Genomic DNA, 22,527 nt, shown 5'->3' on the forward strand with positions numbered 1-22,527 from the left:
GAGCACAGCATCCTGATGAATGGGGGATACAACACAGTGATGAATGGGGCGACACAGCACACTGATGAATGTGGGGATAGAGCACGCTGATGAATTGGGGGATACAGCACACTGATGAATGGAGGGATACAGCAAGCTGATGAATGGGGCTAGAGGTGGGATACATCACACTGATGAATGGGGGATAAAATACACTCATGAATGGGTGGCTACACCAGATTGATGAATGTGGGGATACAGCATGCCTGATGAATGGGGGATACAACACACTGATGAATGGAGGGATACAACACACTGATGAATGCGGGGTTACAACACACTGATGAATTGGGGTATACAACACATTGATGAATGGAGGGATACAGAACACAGATGAATGGGGGGATACAGCACGCTGATGAATGGGGGATAAAAGACTGTTGAATGGCGGGATACAGCACACTGATGAATGGGGGATACATCACACTGATGAATACGGGGATACAGAACACTAATGAATGGGGCTAACACAGCATCCTGATGAATGGAGGAATACAGCACACTGATGAATGGGGCGATACAGCTCAGTGATGAATGGCGGATACAGCACGCTGATGAATGGGGGGATAAAGCACACTGATTAATGGAGGGATACAGCACACAGATGAATGGGGGGATACAGCACACTAATGAATGGAGGGATACAACACACTGATGAATGGGGGGATACAACACACTGATGAATGGGGGGATACAACGCACTGATGAATGGTGGGATACAGCACACTAATGAAAGTGGGGATACAGCACGCTGATGAATGGTTGGATACAGCACACTGATGAATGGAGGGATACAACACATTATTGGGGGATACATCACACTGATGAATACGGGGATACAGCACACTGATGAATGGGGGGATACAGCATGCCTGATGAATGGGGGATAAAACACACTGATGAATGGAGGATACAACACACTGATGAATGGGGGGATACAACACACTGATGAATTAGGGATACAGCACACTGATGAATGGGGGGATACAACACACTAATGAATGGAGGGATACAACACACTGATGAATGGGGGGATACAACACTCTGGTGAATTGGGGGATACAACGCATTGATGAATGGAGTGATACAGAACACAGATGAATGGGGGGATACAGCTCACTGATGAATGGGGGATACAGCACACTGATGAATGGAGGGATACAACACACTGATGAATGCGGGGATACAACACACTAATGAATGGAGGGATACAACACACTGATGAATGGGGGGATACAACACTCTGATGAATTGGGGGATACAACGCATTGATGAATGGAGGGAATCAGAGCACTGATGAATGGGGGGGATACAGCAAGCTGATGAATTGGGGATAAAACTCACTGATGAATGGCGGGATACAGCACACTGATGAATGGGGGATACATCACTCTGATGAATACGGGGATACAGCACACTGATGAATGGGGGGAGCACAGCATCCTGATGAATGGGGGATACAACACAGTGATGAATGGGGCGACACAGCACACTGATGAATGTGGGGATAGAGCACGCTGATGAATTGGGGGATACAGCACACTGATGAATGGAGGGATACAGCAAGCTGATGAATGGGGCTAGAGGTGGGATACATCACACTGATGAATGGGGGATAAAATACACTCATGAATGGGTGGCTACACCAGATTGATGAATGTGGGGATACAGCATGCCTGATGAATGGGGGATACAACACACTGATGAATGGAGGGATACAACACACTGATGAATGCGGGGTTACAACACACTGATGAATTGGGGTATACAACACATTGATGAATGGAGGGATACAGAACACAGATGAATGGGGGGATACAGCACGCTGATGAATGGGGGATAAAAGACTGTTGAATGGCGGGATACAGCACACTGATGAATGGGGGATACATCACACTGATGAATACGGGGATACAGAACACTAATGAATGGGGCTAACACAGCATCCTGATGAATGGAGGAATACAGCACACTGATGAATGGGGCGATACAGCTCAGTGATGAATGGCGGATACAGCACGCTGATGAATGGGGGGATAAAGCACACTGATTAATGGAGGGATACAGCACACAGATGAATGCGGGGATACAGCACACTAATGAATGGAGGGATACAACACACTGATGAATGGGGGGATACAACACACTGATGAATGGGGGGATACAACGCACTGATGAATGGTGGGATACAGCACACTAATGAAAGTGGGGATACAGCACGCTGATGAATGGTTGGATACAGCACACTGATGAATGGAGGGATACAACACATTATTGGGGGATACATCACACTGATGAATACGGGGATACAGCACACTGATGAATGGGGGGATACAGCATGCCTGATGAATTGGGGGATAAAACACACTGATGAATGGAGGATACAACACACTGATGAATGGGGGGATACAACACACTGATGAATTAGGGATACAGCACACTGATGAATGGGGGGATACAACACACTAATGAATGGAGGGATACAACACACTGATGAATGGGGGGATACAACACTCTGGTGAATTGGGGGATACAACGCATTGATGAATGGAGTGATACAGAACACAGATGAATGGGGGGATACAGCACGCTGATGAATGGGTGATAAAACTCACTGATGAATGGCGGGATACAGCACACTGATGAATGGTGGATACATCACACTGATGAATACGGGTATACAGCACACTGATGAATGGGGGGAACACAGCATCCTGATGAATGGAGGAATACAGCTCACTGATGAATGGGGGATACAGCACACTGATGAATGGAGGGATACAACACACTGATGAATGCGGGGATACAACACACTGATGAATTGGGGTATACAACGCATTGATGAATGGAGGGATACAGAACACAGATGAATGGTGGGATACAGCACGCTGATGAATGGGGGATTAAACTCACTGATGAATGGCGGGATACAGCACACTGATGAATGGGGGATACATCACACTGATGAATACGGGGATACAGCACACTGATGAATGGGGGGAACACAGCATCCTGATTGGCGGAATACAGCACACTGATGAATGGGGCGATACAGCTCACTGATGAATGGGCGATACAGCACGCTGATGAATGGGGGGATAAAGCACACTGATGAATGGAGGGATACAGCACACAGATGAATGGGGATATACAGCACACTGATGAATGGAGGGATAAAACACACTGATGAATGGGGGGATACAGCACGCTGATGAATGGTTGGATACAGCACACTGATGATTGGAGGGATACAACACATGATTGGGGCATACATCACACTGATGAATACGGGGATACAGCACACTGATGAATGGGAGGAACACAGCATCCTGATGAATGGAGGAATACATCACACTGATGAATGGGGGGATACATCAGGCCTGATGAATGGGGGATACAACACACTGAGGAATGGGGGGATATAACACACTGATGAATGGGGGATAAAATACACTGATGAATGGGTGGATACACCAGATTGATGAATGGGGGATACAGCACACTGATGAATGGGGGGATACAACACACTGATGAATGGTGGGATAGAACACACTGATGAATGGGGGATACAACGCACTGATGAATTGGTGATACAACGCATTGATGAATGGAGGGATACAGAACACAGATGAATGGGTGGATACAGCACGCTGATGAATGGGGGATAAAACTCACTGATGAATGGCGGGATACAGCACACTGATGAATGGGGGACACATCACACTGATGAATACGGGGATACAGCACACTGATGAATGGAGGGAGTCAACACACTGATGAATGGGGGGATAAAACACACTGATGAATTGGGGGATACAACGCATTGATGAATGGAGGGATACAGAACACTGATGAATGGGGGGATACAGCAAGCTGATGAATGGGGGATAAAACTCATTGATGAATTGCGGGATACAGCACACTGATGAATGGGGGATACATCACACTGATGAATACGGGGATACAGCACACTGATGAATGGGGGGAGCACAGCATCCTGATGAATGGAGGAATACAGCACATTGAAGAATGGGGTGACAGCACACTGATGAATGGGGTAACACAGCATACTGATGAATGGGGGAAACAACACAGTGATGAATGGGGCGACACAGTACACTAATGAAAGTGGCTATGCAGCACAGTGAAGAATGGGGGGATACAACACACTGATGAATGGGAGGATAGAACACAGTAATGAATGTGGGGACAGCACACAGATGAATGGGGAATAAAACTCACTGATGAATGGCGGGATACAGCACACTGATGAATGGGGGATACATCACACTGATGATTACGGGGATACAGCTCACTGATGAATGGGGGATACAGCACGCTGATGAATGGACGGATACAGCACACAGAAGAAAGGGGGGATACAGCACACTGATGAATGGAGGGATACAACTCACTGATGAATGGGGGGATACAACACACTGATAAATGGGGGGGATACAATGCACTGATGAATGGTGGGATACAGCACACTGATGAATGGTTGGATACAGCACACTGATGAATGGAGGGATACAACACACTGATGATTGGGGGATACATCACACTGATGAATACGGGGATACAGCACACTGATGAATGGGGGGACACAGCATCCTGATGAATGGAGGAATACAGCACACTGATGAATGGGGCGATATAGCGCACTGATGAATGGGGGGATAGAGCACGCTGATGAATTGGGGGATACAGCACACTGATGAATGGAGGGATACAGCAAACTGATGAATGGGGCTGGTGGTGGGATACATCACACTGATGAATGGGGGATACAACACACTGATGAATGGGTGGATACACCAGATTGATGAATGGGGGATACAACATACTGATGAATGGGGGGATACAACACACTGATTAATTGGGGGATACAACGCATTGATGAATGGAGGGAATCAGAGCACTGATGAATGGGGGGGATACAGCAAGCTGATGAATGCGGGATAAAACTCACTGATGAATGGCGGGATACAGCACACTGATGAATGGGGGATACATCACTCTGATGAATACGGGGATACAGCACACTGATGAATGGGGGGAGCACAGCATCCTGATGAATGGAGGAATACAGCACACTGAAGAATGGGGTGACAGCACACTGATGAATGGTGTAACACAGCATACTGATGAATGGGGGATACAACACAGTGATGAATGGGGGATACAACACAGTGATGAATGGGGCGACACAGCACACTGATGAAAGGGGCTATGCAGCACAGTGAAGAATGGGGGGATACAACAACCAGATGAATGGGAGGATAGAACACCCTGATGAATGTGGGGACAGCACACTGATGAATGGGGGGACACAGCATCCTGATGAATGGCGGAATACAGCACACTGATGAATGGGGCGATTTAGCACACTGATGAATGGGGGGATAGAGCACGCTGATGAATTGGGGGATACAGCACACTGATGAATGGAGGGATACAGCAAGCTGATGAATGGGGCTAGTGGTGGGATACACCACACTGATGAATGGGGGATAAAATACACTGATGAATGGGTGGCTACACCAGATTGATGAATGTGGGGATACAGCATGCCTGATGAATGGGGGATACAACACACTGATGAATGTGGGGATACAACACACTGATGAATGGGGGTAAAATACACTGATGAATGGGTGGATACACCAGATTGATGAATGGGGGATACAGCACACTGATGAATGGGGGGATACAACACACTGATGAATGGTGGCTTACAACACACTGATGAATGGGGGGATACAACACACTGATGAATGGGGGGATACAACACACTGATGAATTGGGGATACAGCACACTGATGAATGGGGGGGATACAACACACTGATGAATGGAGGGAGACAACACACTGATGAATGGGTGGATACAACACACTGATGAATTGGGGGATACAACGCATTGATGAATGGAGGGATACAGAACACTGATGAATGGGGGGATACAGCAAGTTGATGAATGGGGGATAAAACTCACTGATGAATGGCGGGATACAGCACACTGATGAATGGGGGATACATCACACTGATGAATACGGGGATACAGCACACTGATGAATGGGGGGAGCACAGCATCCTGATGAATGGAGGAATACAGCACACTGAAGAATGGGGTGACAGCACACTGATGAATGGGGTAACACAGCATACTGATGAATGGGGGATACAACACAGTGATGAAAGGGGCTATGCAGCACAGTGAAGAATGGGGGGATACAACACACTGATGTGTGGGAGGATAGAACACACTGATGAATGTGGGGACAGCACACTGATGAATGGGGGGACACCTCACACTGTTGATTGGGGGATACAGCACACTGATGAATGGGGGGACTAGACACACTAATGAATGGGGCTGGTGGTGGGATACATCACACTGATGAATGGGGGATAAAATACACGGATGAATGGGTGGATACACCAGATTGATGAATGGGGGATACAGCACACTGATGAATGGGGGGATACAACCCACTGATGAATGGTGGGATACAACACACTGATCAATGGGGGATTCAACACACTGATGAATGGGGGGATAAAATACACTGATGAATGGGTGGATACACCAGATTGATGAATGGGGGATACAGCACACTGATGAATGGGGGGATACAACACACTGATGAATTGGGGGATACAACGCATTGATGAATGGAGGGATACAGAACACTGATGAATGGGGGGATACAGCAAGCTGATGAATGGCGGATAAAACTCATTGATGAATTGCGGGATACAGCACACTGATGAATGGGGGATACATCACACTGATGAATACGGGGATACAGCACACTGATGAATGGGGGGAGCACAGCATCCTGATGAATGGAGGAATACAGCACATTGAAGAATGGGGTGACAGCACACTGATGAATGGGGTAACACAGCATACTGATGAATGGGGGATACAACACAGTGATGAATGGGGCGACACAGTACACTAATGAAAGTGGCTATGCAGCACAGTGAAAAATGGGGGGATACAGCACACTGATGAATGGGGAATAAAACTCACTGATGAATGGCGGGATACAGCACACTGATGAATGGGGGATACATCACACTGATGATTACGGGGATACAGCTCACTGATGAATGGGGGATACAGCACGCTGATGAATGGGGGGATAAAGCACACTGATGAATGGACGGATACAGCACACAGAAGAAAGGGGGGATTCAGCACACTGATGAATGGAGGGATACAACTCACTGATGAATGGGGGGATACAACACACTGATAAATGGGGGGGATACAATGCACTGATGAATGGTGGGATACAGCACACTGATGAATGGTTGGATACAGCACACTGATGAATGGAGGGATACAGCACGCTGATGAATGGGGGGATAAAGCACACTGATGAATGGACGGATACAGCACACAGAAGAAAGGGGGGATACAGCACACTGATGAATGGAGGGATACAACTCACTGATGAATGGGGGGATACAACACACTGATAAATGGGGGGGATACAATGCACTGATGAATGGTGGGATACAGCACACTGATGAATGGTTGGATACAGCACACTGATGAATGGGGCAATATAGCGCACTGATGAATGGGGGGATAGAGCACGCTGATGAATTGGGGGATACAGCACACTGATGAATGGAGGGATACAGCAAACTGATGAATGGGGCTGGTGGTGGGATACATCACACTGATGAATGGGGGATACAACACACTGATGAATGGGTGGATACACCAGATTGATGAATGGGGGATACAACACACTGATGAATGGGGGGATACAACACACTGATTAATTGGGGGATACAACGCATTGATGAATGGAGGGAATCAGAGCACTGATGAATGGGGGGGATACAGCAAGCTGATGAATGCGGGATAAAACTCACTGATGAATGGCGGGATACAGCACACTGATGAATGGGGGATACATCACTCTGATGAATACGGGGATACAGCACACTGATGAATGGGGGGAGCACAGCATCCTGATGAATGGAGGAATACAGCACACTGAAGAATGGGGTGACAGCACACTGATGAATGGTGTAACACAGCATACTGATGAATGGGGGATACAACACAGTGATGAATGGGGCGACACAGCACACTGATGAAAGGGGCTATGCAGCACAGTGAAGAATGGGGGGATACAACAACCTGATGAATGGGAGGATAGAACACCCTGATGAATGTGGGGACAGCACACTGATGAATGGGGGGACACAGCATCCTGATGAATGGAGGAAGACAGCACACTGATGAATGGGGCGATATAGCACACTGATGAATTGGGGATACAGCATACTGATGAATGGGGGGATAGAACACACTGATGAATGGAGGGATACAACACACTGATGAATGGGGGGATACAACACACTGATGAATGGTGGGGTACAACACACTGATGAATGGTGGGATACAACACACTGATGAATGCGGGGATACAACACACTGATGAATGGGGGATTCAACACACTGATGAATGGAGGGATACAACACACTGATGAATGCGGGGATACAACACACTGATGAATGCGGGGATACAACACACTGATGAATTGGGGTATAAAACGCATTGATGAATGGAGGGATACAGAACACAGATGAATGGGGGGATACAGCACGCTGATGAATGGGGGATAAAGCTCACTGGTGAATGGCGGGATACAGCACACTGATGAATAGGGGATACATCACACTGATGAATACGGGGATACAGCACACTGATGAATGGGGGGAACACAGCATCCTGATTGGAGGAATACAGCACACTGATGAATGGGGCGATACAGCTCACTGATGAATGGGGGATACAGCACGCTGATGAATGCGGGGATAAAGCACACTGATGAATGGAGGGATACAGCACACAGATGAATGGGGATATACAGCACACTGATGAATAGAGGGATACAACACACTGATGAATGGGGGGATACAACACACTGATGAATGGGGGGGGATACAACGCACTGATGAATGGTGGGATACAGCACACTGATGAATGGGGGGATACAGCACACTGATGAATGGGGCGATACAGCTCACTGATGAATGGGGGATACAGCACGCTGATGAATGGGGAGATAAAGCACACTGATGAATGGAGGGATACAGCACACAGAAGAAAGGGGGGATACAGCACACTGATGAATGGAGGGATACAACACACTGATGATTGGGGGATACATCACACTGATGAATACGGGGTTACAGCACACTGATGAATGGGGGGACACATCACGTTGATGAATGGGGGGACACAGCACACTGATGAATGGGGCGATACAGCACACTGACGAATGGGGGTGGTGGGTGAATACAGCACACTGATGAAAGGGGGTGGTGGGTGAATACAGCACACTGATGAAAGGGGGGATAAAGCAGACTGATAAATGGGGTGGATACAACACACTGATGAATGGGGGGACAGAGCACACTGATGCATGGGTGGACAAAACACGCTGATGAATGGGGGGGATACAGCACGATCAGGAATGGGGGAATACAGCACACTGATGAATGGGGAGACACAACCGATGAATGGGGGGATACAGCATGCTGATGAATGGGGGGAAGAACACACAGATGAATGGGGGCATACAGCACACTGATGAATGGGGAGACACAACACACCGATGAATGGGGGGATACAGCACGCTGATGAATGGGGGATACAACACACTGATGAATAGGGGGAAACAGCACACTGATGAATGGGGGGACACATCACGTTGATGAATGGGGGGATAGAGCACGGTGAAGATTGGGGGATAAAACACACTGATGATTGGGGGGATACAACACAATGATGATTGGTGGGATATAGCACACTGATAAATGGGGGATACAGCACACTGATGAATGTGGGATACATCACACTGATGAATACGGAGATTCAGCACACTGATGAACGAGGGATACAGCACACTTATGAATGGGGAGGGATACAACACACTGATGAATGGGTGCATACAGCACACTGATGAATGGGGGGGACAGCACACTGAGGAATGTGTGGACACAACACGCTGATGAATGGGGGGGATACAGCACGCTCAGGAATGGGGGGATACAGCACGCTGATGAATGGGTGGACTCAACACACTGATGAATGGGGGGGGACAGCACACTGATGAATGGGGAGACACAACACACTGATGAATGGGGGGATACGGCACGCTGATGAATGGGGGATACAACACACTGATGAATGGGGGATACAACACACTGATGAATGGGGGAAACAGCACACTGATGAATGTTGTGGATACAACACACTGATGAATGGGGGGAACAACACACAGATGAATGGGGGGGGACATCACGTTGATGAATGGGGGGACACAGCACACTGATGAATGGGGCGATACAGCACACTGACGAATGGGGGTGGTGGGTGAATACAGCACACTGATGAAAGGGGGTGGTGGGTGAATACAGCACACTGATGAAAGGGGGGATAAAGCAGACTGATAAATGGGGTGGATACAACACACTGATGAATGGGGGGACAGAGCACACTGATGCATGGGTGGACAAAACACGCTGATGAATGGGGGGGATACAGCACGATCAGGAATGGGGGGATACAGCACACTGATGAATGGGGAGACACAACACTCCGATGAATGGGGGGATACAGCACGCTGATGAATGGGGGGAAGAACACACAGATGAATGGGGGGATACAGCACGCTGATGAATGAGGGGATGCAACACACTGATGAATGGGGGATACAACACACTGATGAATAGGGGGAAACAGCACACTGATGAATGTTGTGGATACAACACACTGATGAATGGGGGGAATCACGCACAGATGAATGGGGGGACACATCACGTTGATGAATGGGGGGATAGAGCACGGTTAAGATTGGGGGATAAAACACACTGATGATTGGGGGGATACAACACAATGATGATTGGTGGGATATAGCACACTGATAAATGGGGGATACAGCACACTGATGAATGTGGGATACATCACACTGATGAATACGGAGATTCAGCACACTGATGAACGAGGGATACAGCACACTTATGAATGGGGAGGGATACAACACACTGATGAATGGGTGCATACAGCACACTGATGAATGGGGGGGACAGCACACTGAGGAATGGGTGGACACAACACGCTGATGAATGGGGGGGATACAGCACGCTCAGGAATGGGGGGATACAGCACGCTGATGAATGGGTGGACTCAACACACTGATGAATGGGGGGGGACAGCACACTGATGAATGGGGAGACACAACACACTGATGAATGGGGGGATACGGCACGCTGATGAATGGGGGATACAACACACTGATGAATGGGGGATACAACACACTGATGAATAGGGGGAAACAGCACACTGATGAATGTTGTGGATACAACACACTGATGAATGGGGGGAACATCACACAGATGAATGGGGGGACACATCACGTTGATGAATGGGGGGATAGAGCACGGTGAAGATTGGGGGATAAAACACACTGATGATTGGTGGGGATACAACACAATGATGATTGGTGGGATATAGCACACTGATAAATGGGGGATACAGCACACTGATGAATGTGGGATACATCACACTGATGAATACGGAGATTCAGCACACTGATGAACGAGGGATACGGCACACTTATGAATGGGGAGGGATACAACACACTGATGAATGGGGGGCAGTACATTGATGAAAGAGGGTAGTGGGGGACACACAGCACACTGATGAATAGAGGGATACTGCACTCTGATGAATGGGGGAGACAGCGCACTGATGAATGGTGGGACACAACACACTGATGAATGGGGGAATACAGCACTATGATGAATGGAGGGATACAGCACGCTGATGAATGGGAGGGATACATCACACTGATGATTGGGGGGATACAACACACTGATGAATGGGGGATACAGCACACTGATGATTGGGGGATATAACACACTGATGAATGGGGGATATATCAAACTGATGAATATGAGGATACAGCACATTGATGAATGGGGGATACAGCACGCTGATGAATGGGGGATACAACACACTGATGAATGGGGGAATACAGCACTGATGAATAGGGTGAATACATCACACTGATGGTTGGGGGGAATACAGCACACTGATGAATGAGAGGACACAGCACACTGATGAATGGGGGGACACAGCATACTGATGAATGGAAGAATACAGCACAGTGATGAATGGGTGGACACATCACAAAGTTGAATGGGGAAACATAGCATACTGATGAATGGGGGGATACAACACACTGATGAATGGGGCGACACAGCACACTGATGAATGGGGCGATACAGCATACTGATGAATGGAGGAATACAGCACACTGATGAATGGAGCGACACAGCGCTCTGCTGAATGGGGTGATACAGCACACTGATGAATGGGGGATAAAACACACTGATGAATAGGGGGAAACAGCACGCTGATGAATGGTGTGGATACAACACACTGATGAATGGGGGGGACAGCACACTGATGCATGGGTGGACACAACACGCGGATGAATGGGGGGGATACAGCACGATCAGGAATGGGGGGATACAGCACACTGATGAATGGGGAGACACAACACACCGATGAATGGGGGGGATACAGCACGCTGATGAATGGGGGGATGCAACACACTGATGAATGGGGGAACAACACACTGATGAATGGTGGGGACACATCACGTTGATGAATGGGGGGATAGAGCACGGTGAAGATTGGGGGATAAAAGACACTGATGATTGGAGGGATACAACACACTGATGATTGGTGGGATAAAACACACTGATGAATGGGGGATACAGCACACTGATGAATACGTGGATTCAGCACACTGATGAATGAGGGATACAGCACACTTATGAATGGGGAGGGATGCAACACACTGATGAATGGGGGGCAGTGCATTGATGAAAGAGGGTGGTGGAGGGACACAGCACACTGATGAATAGAGGGATGCTGCACACTGATGAATGGGTGAGACAGCGCACTGATGAATAGTGGGACACAACACACTGATGAATGGGGGATATATCAAACTGATGAATACGGGGATACAGCACATTGATGAATGGGGGATACAGCACGCTGATGATTGGGAGGATACAACACACTGATGATTGCAGGGATACAGCACACAGATAAATGGGGGATGCAGCACACTGATGAATGGGTGATATATCAAACTGATGAATACGAGGATACAGCACATTGATGAATGGGGGATACAGCACACTGATGAACGGGGGAATACAGCACTGATGAATAGGGTGAATACATCACACTGATGGTTGGGGGGAATACAGCACACTGATGAATGAGGGGATACAGCACACTGATGAATGGGGGGACACAGCATACTGATGAATGGAAGAATACAGCACAGTGATGAATGGGACGACACAGCACACTGATGAATGGGGTGATACAGCACACTGATGAATGGGTGGACACATCACAAAGTTGAATGGGGAAACATAGCATACTGATGAATGGGGGGGATACAACACACTGATGAATGGGGCGACACAGCACACTGATGAATGGGGCGATACAGAACACTAATGAATGGGTGGACACAGCACAAAGTTGAATGGGGAAACATAGCATACTGATGAATGTGGTGGATACAATACACTGATGAATGGGGGGCAGTACACTGATTAAAGAGGGTAGTGGGGGGACACAGCACACTGAGGAAATGGGGGATACAGCACACTGTAGAATGGGGGTACACAACTTACTGATGAAAGGGGGGATACAGCACGCTGATGAATGATGGGACACAGCACACTGATGAATGGGGCGATACAGCACACTGACGAATGGGGGTGGTGGGTGAATACAGCACACTGATGAAAGGGGGGATAAAGCAGACTGATAAATGGGGTGGATACAACACACTGATGAATGGGGGGACAGAGCACACTGATGCATGGGTGGACAAAACACGCTGATGAATGGGGGGGATACAGCACGATCAGGAATGGGGTGATACAGCACACTGATGAATGGGGAGACACGACACTCCGATGAATGGGGGGATACAGCACGCTGATGAATGGGGGGAAGAACACACAGATGAATGGGGGCATACAGCACACTGATGAATGGGGAGACACAACACACCGATGAATGGGGGGATACAGCACGCTGATGAATGGGGGGATGCAACACACTGATGAATGGGGGATACAACACACTGATGAATAGGGGGAAACAGCACACTGATGAATGTTGTGGATACAACACACTGATGAATGGGGGGAATCACACAGATGAATGGGGGGACACATCACGTTGATGAATGGGGGGATAGAGCACGGTGAAGATTGGGGGATAAAACACACTGATGATTGGGGGGATACAACACAATGATGATTGGTGGGATATAGCACACTGATAAATGGGGGATACAGCACACTGATGAATGTGGGATACATCACACTGATGAATACGGAGATTCAGCACACTGATGAACGAGGGATACGGCACACTTATGAATGGGGAGGGATACAACACACTGATGAATGGGGGGCAGTACATTGATGAAAGAGGGTAGCGGGGGACACACAGCACACTGATGAATAGAGGGATTCTGCACTCTGATGAATGGGGGAGACAGCGCACTGATGAATGGTGGGACACAACACACTGATGAATGGGGGAATACAGCACTATGATGAATGGAGGGATACAGCACGCTGATGAATGGGAGGGATACATCACACTGATGATTGGGGGGATACAACACACTGATGAATGGGGGATACAGCACACTGATGATTGGGGGATATAACACACTGATGAATGGGGGATATATCAAACTGATGAATATGAGGATACAGCACATTGATGAATGGGGGATACAGCACGCTGATGAATGGGGGATACAACACACTGATGAATGGGGGAATACAGCACTGATGAATAGGGTGAATACATCACACTGATGGTTGGGGGGAATACAGCACACTGATGAATGAGAGGACACAGCACACTGATGAATGGGGGGACACAGCATACTGATGAATGGAAGAATACAGCACAGTGATGAATGGGTGGACACATCACAAAGTTGAATGGGGAAACATAGCATACTGATGAATGGGGGGATACAACACACTGATGAATGGGGCGACACAGCACACTGATGAATGGGGCGATACAGCATACTGATGAATGGAGGAATACAGCACACTGATGAATGGAGCGACACAGCGCTCTGCTGAATGGGGTGATACAGCACACTGATGAATGGGGGATACAACACACTGATGAATAGGGGGAAACAGCACGCTGATGAATGGTGTGGATACAACACACTGATGAATGGGGGGGACAGCACACTGATGCATGGGTGGACACAACACGCGGATGAATGGGGGGGATACAGCACGATCAGGAATGGGGGGATACAGCACACTGATGAATGGGGAGACACAACACACCGATGAATGGGGGGGATACAGCACGCTGATGAATGGGGGGATGCAACACACTGATGAATGGGGGAACAACACACTGATGAATGGTGGGGACACATCACGTTGATGAATGGGGGGATAGAGCACGGTGAAGATTGGGGGATAAAAGACACTGATGATTGGAGGGATACAACACACTGATGATTGGTGGGATAAAACACACTGATGAATGGGGGATACAGCACACTGATGAATACGTGGATTCAGCACACTGATGAATGAGGGATACAGCACACTTATGAATGGGGAGGGATACAACACACTGATGAATGGGGGGCAGTACATTGATGAAAGAGGGTGGTGGGGGGGACACAGCACACTGATGAATAGAGGGATGCTGCACACTGATGAATGGGTGAGACAGCGCACTGATGAATAGTGGGACACAACACACTGATGAATGGGGGATATATCAAACTGATGAATACGGGGATACAGCACATTGATGAATGGGGGATACAGCACGCTGATGATTGGGAGGATACAACACACTGATGATTGCGGGGATACAGCACACAGATAAATGGGGGATGCAGCACACTGATGAATGGGGGATATATCAAACTGATGAATACGAGGATACAGCACATTGATGAATGGGGGATACAGCACACTGATGAATGGGGGAATACAGCACTGATGAATAGGGTGAATACATCACACTGATGGTTGGGGGGAATACAGCACACTGATGAATGAGGGGATACAGCACACTGATGAATGGGGGGACACAGCATACTGATGAATGGAAGAATACAGCACAGTGATGAATGGGACGACACAGCACACTGATGAATGGGGTGATACAGCACACTGATGAATGGGTGGACACATCACAAAGTTGAATGGGGAAACATAGCATACTGATGAATGGGGAGGATACAACACACTGATGAATGGGGCGACACAGCACACTGATGAATGGGGCGATACAGAACACTAATGAATGGGTGGACACAGCACAAAGTTGAATGGGGAAACATAGCATACTGATGAATGTGGTGGATACAATACACTGATGAATGGGGGGCAGTACACTGATTAAAGAGGGTAGCGGGGGACACACAGCACACTGATGAATAGAGGGATACTGCACTCTGATGAATGGGGGAGACAGCGCACTGATGAATGGTGGGACACAACACACTGATGAATGGGGGAATACAGCACTATGATGAATGGAGGGATACAGCACGCTGATGAATGGGAGGGATACATCACACTGATGATTGGGGGGATACAACACACTGATGAATGGGGGATACAGCACACTGATGATTGGGGGATATAACACACTGATGAATGGGGGATATATCAAACTGATGAATATGAGGATACAGCACATTGATGAATGGGGGATACAGCACGCTGATGAATGGGGGATACAACACACTGATTAATGGGGGAATACAGCACTGATGAATAGGGTGAATACATCACACTGATGGTTGGGGGGAATACAGCACACTGATGAATGAGAGGACACAGCACACTGATGAATGGGGGGACACAGCATACTGATGAATGGAAGAATACAGCACAGTGATGAATGGGTGGACACATCACAAAGTTGAATGGGGAAACATAGCATACTGATGAATGGGGGGATACAACACACTGATGAATGGGGCGACACAGCACACTGATGAATGGGGCGATACAACATACTGATGAATGGAGGAATACAGCACACTGATGAATGGAGCGACACAGCGCTCTGCTGAATGGGGTGATACAGCACACTGATGAATGGTGTGGATACAACACACTGATGAATGGGGGGGACAGCACACTGATGCATGGGTGGACACAACACGCGGATGAATGGGGGGGATACAGCACGATCAGGAATGGGGGGATACAGCACACTGATGAATGGGGAGACACAACACACCGATGAATGGGGGGGATACAGCACGCTGATGAATGGGGGGATGCAACACACTGATGAATGGGGGAACAACACACTGATGAATGGTGGGGACACATCACGTTGATGAATGGGGGGATAGAGCACGGTGAAGATTGGGGGATAAAAGACACTGATGATTGGAGGGATACAACACACTGATGATTGGTGGGATAAAACACACTGATGAATGGGGGATACAGCACACTGATGAATACGTGGATTCAGCACACTGATGAATGAGGGATACAGCACACTTATGAATGGGGAGGGATACAACACACTGATGAATGGGGGGCAGTACATTGATGAAAGAGGGTGGTGGGGGGGACACAGCACACTGATGAATAGAGGGATGCTGCACACTGATGAATGGGTGAGACAGCGCACTGATGAATAGTGGGACACAACACACTGATGAATGGGGGATATATCAAACTGATGAATACGGGGATACAGCACATTGATGAATGGGGGATACAGCACGCTGATGATTGGGAGGATACAACACACTGATGATTGCAGGGATACAGCACACAGATAAATGGGGGATGCAGCACACTGATGAATGGGGGATATATCAAACTGATGAATACGAGGATTCAGCACATTGATGAATGGGGGATACAGCACACTGATGAATGGGGGAATACAGCACTGATGAATAGGGTGAATACATCACACTGATGGTTGGGGGGAATACAGCACACTGATGAATGAGGGGATACAGCACACTGATGAATGGGGGGACACAGCATACAGATGAATGGAAGAATACAGCACAGTGATGAATGGGACGACACAGCACACTGATGAATGGGGTGATACAGCACACTGATGAATGGGTGGACACATCACAAAGTTGAATGGGGAAACATAGCATACTGATGAATGGGGGGATACAACACACTGATGAATGGGGCGACACAGCACACTGATGAATGGGGCGATACAGAACACTAATGAATGGGTGGACACAGCACAAAGTTGAATGGGGAAACATAGCATACTGATGAATGTGGTGGATACAATACACTGATGAATGGGGGGCAGTACACTGATTAAAGAGGGTAGTGGGGGGACACAGCACACTGAGGAAATGGGGGATACAGCACACTGTAGAATGGGGGTACACAACTTACTGATGAAAGGGGGGATACAGCACGCTGATGAATGATGGGACACAGCACACTGATGAATGGGGCGATACAGCACACTGACGAATGGGGGTGGTGGGTGAATACAGCACACTGATGAAAGGGGGGATAAAGCAGACTGATAAATGGGGTGGATACAACACACTGATGAATGGGGGGACAGAGCACACTGATGCATGGGTGGACAAAACACGCTGATGAATGGGGGGGATACAGCACGATCAGGAATGGGGTGATACAGCACACTGATGAATGGGGAGACACAACACTCCGATGAATGGGGGGATACAGCACGCTGATGAATGGGGGGAAGAACACACAGATGAATGGGGGCATACAGCACACTGATGAATGGGGAGACACAACACACCGATGAATGGGGGGATACAGCACGCTGATGAATGGGGGGATGCAACACACTGATGAACGAGGGATACAGCACACTTATGAATGGGGAGGGATACAACACACTGATGAATGGGTGCATACAGCACACTGATGAATGGGGGGGACAGCACACTGAGGAATGGGTGGACACAACACGCTGATGAATGGGGGGGATACAGCACGCTCAGGAATGGGGGGATACAGCACGCTGATGAATGGGTGGACTCAACACACTGATGAATGGGGGGGGACAGCACACTGATGAATGGGGAGACACAACACACTGATGAATGGGGGGATACGGCACGCTGATGAATGGGGGATACAACACACTGATGAATGGGGGATACAACACACTGATGAATAGGGGGAAACAGCACACTGATGAATGTTGTAGATACAACACACTGATGAATGGGGGGAACATCACACAGATGAATGGGGGGACACATCACGTTGATGAATGGGGGGATAGAGCACGGTGAAGATTGGGGGATAAAACACACTGATGATTGGGGGGGATACAACACAATGATGATTGGTGGGATATAGCACACTGATAAATGGGGGATACAGCACACTGATGAATGTGGGATACATCACACTGATGAATACGGAGATTCAGCACACTGATGAACGAGGGATACAGCACACTTATGAATGGGGAGGGATACAACACACTGATGAATGGGTGCATACAGCACACTGATGAATGGGGGGGACAGCACACTGAGGAATGGGTGGACACAACACGCTGATGAATGGGGGGGATACAGCACGCTCAGGAATGGGGGGATACAGCACGCTGATGAATGGGTGGACTCAACACACTGATGAATGGGGGGGGACAGCACACTGATGAATGGGGAGACACAACACACTGATGAATGGGGGGATACGGCACGCTGATGAATGGGGGATACAACACACTGATGAATGGGGGATACAACACACTGATGAATAGGGGGAAACAGCACACTGATGAATGTTGTAGATACAACACACTGATGAATGGGGGGAACATCACACAGATGAATGGGGGGACACATCACGTTGATGAATGGGGGGATAGAGCACGGTGAAGATTGGGGGATAAAACACACTGATGATTGGGGGGGATACAACACAATGATGATTGGTGGGATATAGCACACTGATAAATGGGGGATACAGCACACTGATGAATGTGGGATACATCACACTGATGAATACGGAGATTCAGCACACTGATGAACCAGGGATACAGCACACTTATGAATGGGGAGGGATACAACACACTGATGAATGGGGGCCAGTACATTGATGAAAGAGGGTAGTGGGGGACACACAGCACACTGATGAATAGAGGGATACTGCACTCTGATGAATGGGGGAGACAGCGCACTGATGAATGGTGGGACACAACACACTGATGAATGGGGGAATACAGCACTATGATGAATGGAGGGATACAGCACGCTGATGAATGGGAGGGATACATCACACTGATGATTGGGGGGATACAACACACTGATGAATGGGGGATACAGCACACTGATGATTGGGGGATATAACACACTGATGAATGGGGGATATATCAAACTGATGAATATGAGGATACAGCACATTGATGAATGGGGGATACAGCACGCTGATGAATGGGGGATACAACACACTGATGAATGGGGGAATACAGCACTGATGAATAGGGTGAATACATCACACTGATGGTTGGGGGGAATACAGCACACTGATGAATGAGAGGACACAGCACACTGATGAATGGGGGGACACAGCATACTGATGAATGGAAGAATACAGCACAGTGATGAATGGGTGGACACATCACAAAGTTGAATGGGGAAACATAGCATACTGATGAATGGGGGGATACAACACACTGATGAATGGGGGGGACAGCACACTGATGCATGGGTGGACACAACACGCGGATGAATGGGGGGGATACAGCACGATCAGGAATGGGGGGATACAGCACACTGATGAATGGGGAGACACAACTCACCGATGAATGGGGGGGATACAGCACGCTGATGAATGGGGGGATGCAACACACTGATGAATGGGGGAACAACACACTGATGAATGGGGGGGACACATCACGTTGATGAATGGGGGGATAGAGCACGGTGAAGATTGGGGGATAAAAGACACTGATGATTGGAGGGATACAACACACTGATGATTGGTGGGATAAAACACACTGATGAATGGGGGATACAGCACACTGATGATTGGGGGATATAACACACTGATGAATGGGGGATATATCAAACTGATGATTACGGGGATACAGCACATTGATGAATGGGGGATACAGCACGCTGATGATTGGGAGGATACAACACTCTGATGATTGCGTGGATACAGCACACTGATAAATGAGGGATGCAGCACACTGTTGAATGGGGGATATATCAAACTGATGAATACGGGGATACAGCACATTGATGAATAGGGGATACAGCACGCTGATGAATGTGGGATACAACACACTGATGAATGGGGGAAAACAGCACACTGATGAATAGGGTGAATACAGCACACTGATGAATGGGGTGAATACATCACACTGATGAATGGGGGGATACAGCACACTGATGAATGGGGGGGACAGCATACTGATGAATGGAGGAATACAGCACACTGATGAATGGGGTGACACAGCACACTGATGCATGGGTGGACACAACACGCTGATGAATGGGGGGGATACAGCACGCTCAGGAATGGGGGGATAGAGCATGGTGAAGATTGGGAGATAAAACACACTGATGATTGGGGGGATACAACACAATGATGATTGGTGGGATACAGCACACTGATAAATGGGGGATACAGCACACTGATGAATGGGGGATACATCACAGTGATGAGTACGAGGATTCAGCACACTGATGAATGAGGGATACAGCACACTTATGAATGGGGAGGGATACAACACACTGATGAATGGGGGGCAGTACATTGATGAAAGAGGGTAGTGGGGGGACACAGCACACTGATGAATAGAGGGATACTGCACACTGATGAATGGGTGAGACAGCGCACTGATGAATAATGGGACACAACACACTGATGAATGGGGGATATATCAAACTGATGAATACAGGGATACAGCACATTGATGAATGGGGGATACAGCACGCTGATGATTGGGAGGATACAACACACTGATGATTGCGGGGATACAGCACACTGATAAATGGGGGATGCAGCACACTGATGAATGGGGGATATATCAAACTGATGAATACGAGGATACAGCACATTGATGAATGGGGGATACAGCACACTGATGAATGGGGGAATACAGCACTGATGAATAGGGTGAATACATCACACTGATGGTTGGGGGGAATACAGCACACTGATGAATGAGGGGATACAGCACACTGATGAATGGGGGGACACAGCATACTGATGAATGGGGTGATACAGCACACTGATGAATGGGTGGACACATCACAAAGTTGAATGGGGAAACATAGCATACTGATGAATGGGGGGATACAACACACTGATGA

Source organism: Hypanus sabinus, chromosome 20 (genome assembly GCF_030144855.1).
Source record: "Hypanus sabinus isolate sHypSab1 chromosome 20, sHypSab1.hap1, whole genome shotgun sequence".
In the NCBI taxonomy this organism is placed as follows: domain Eukaryota; kingdom Metazoa; phylum Chordata; class Chondrichthyes; order Myliobatiformes; family Dasyatidae; genus Hypanus; species Hypanus sabinus.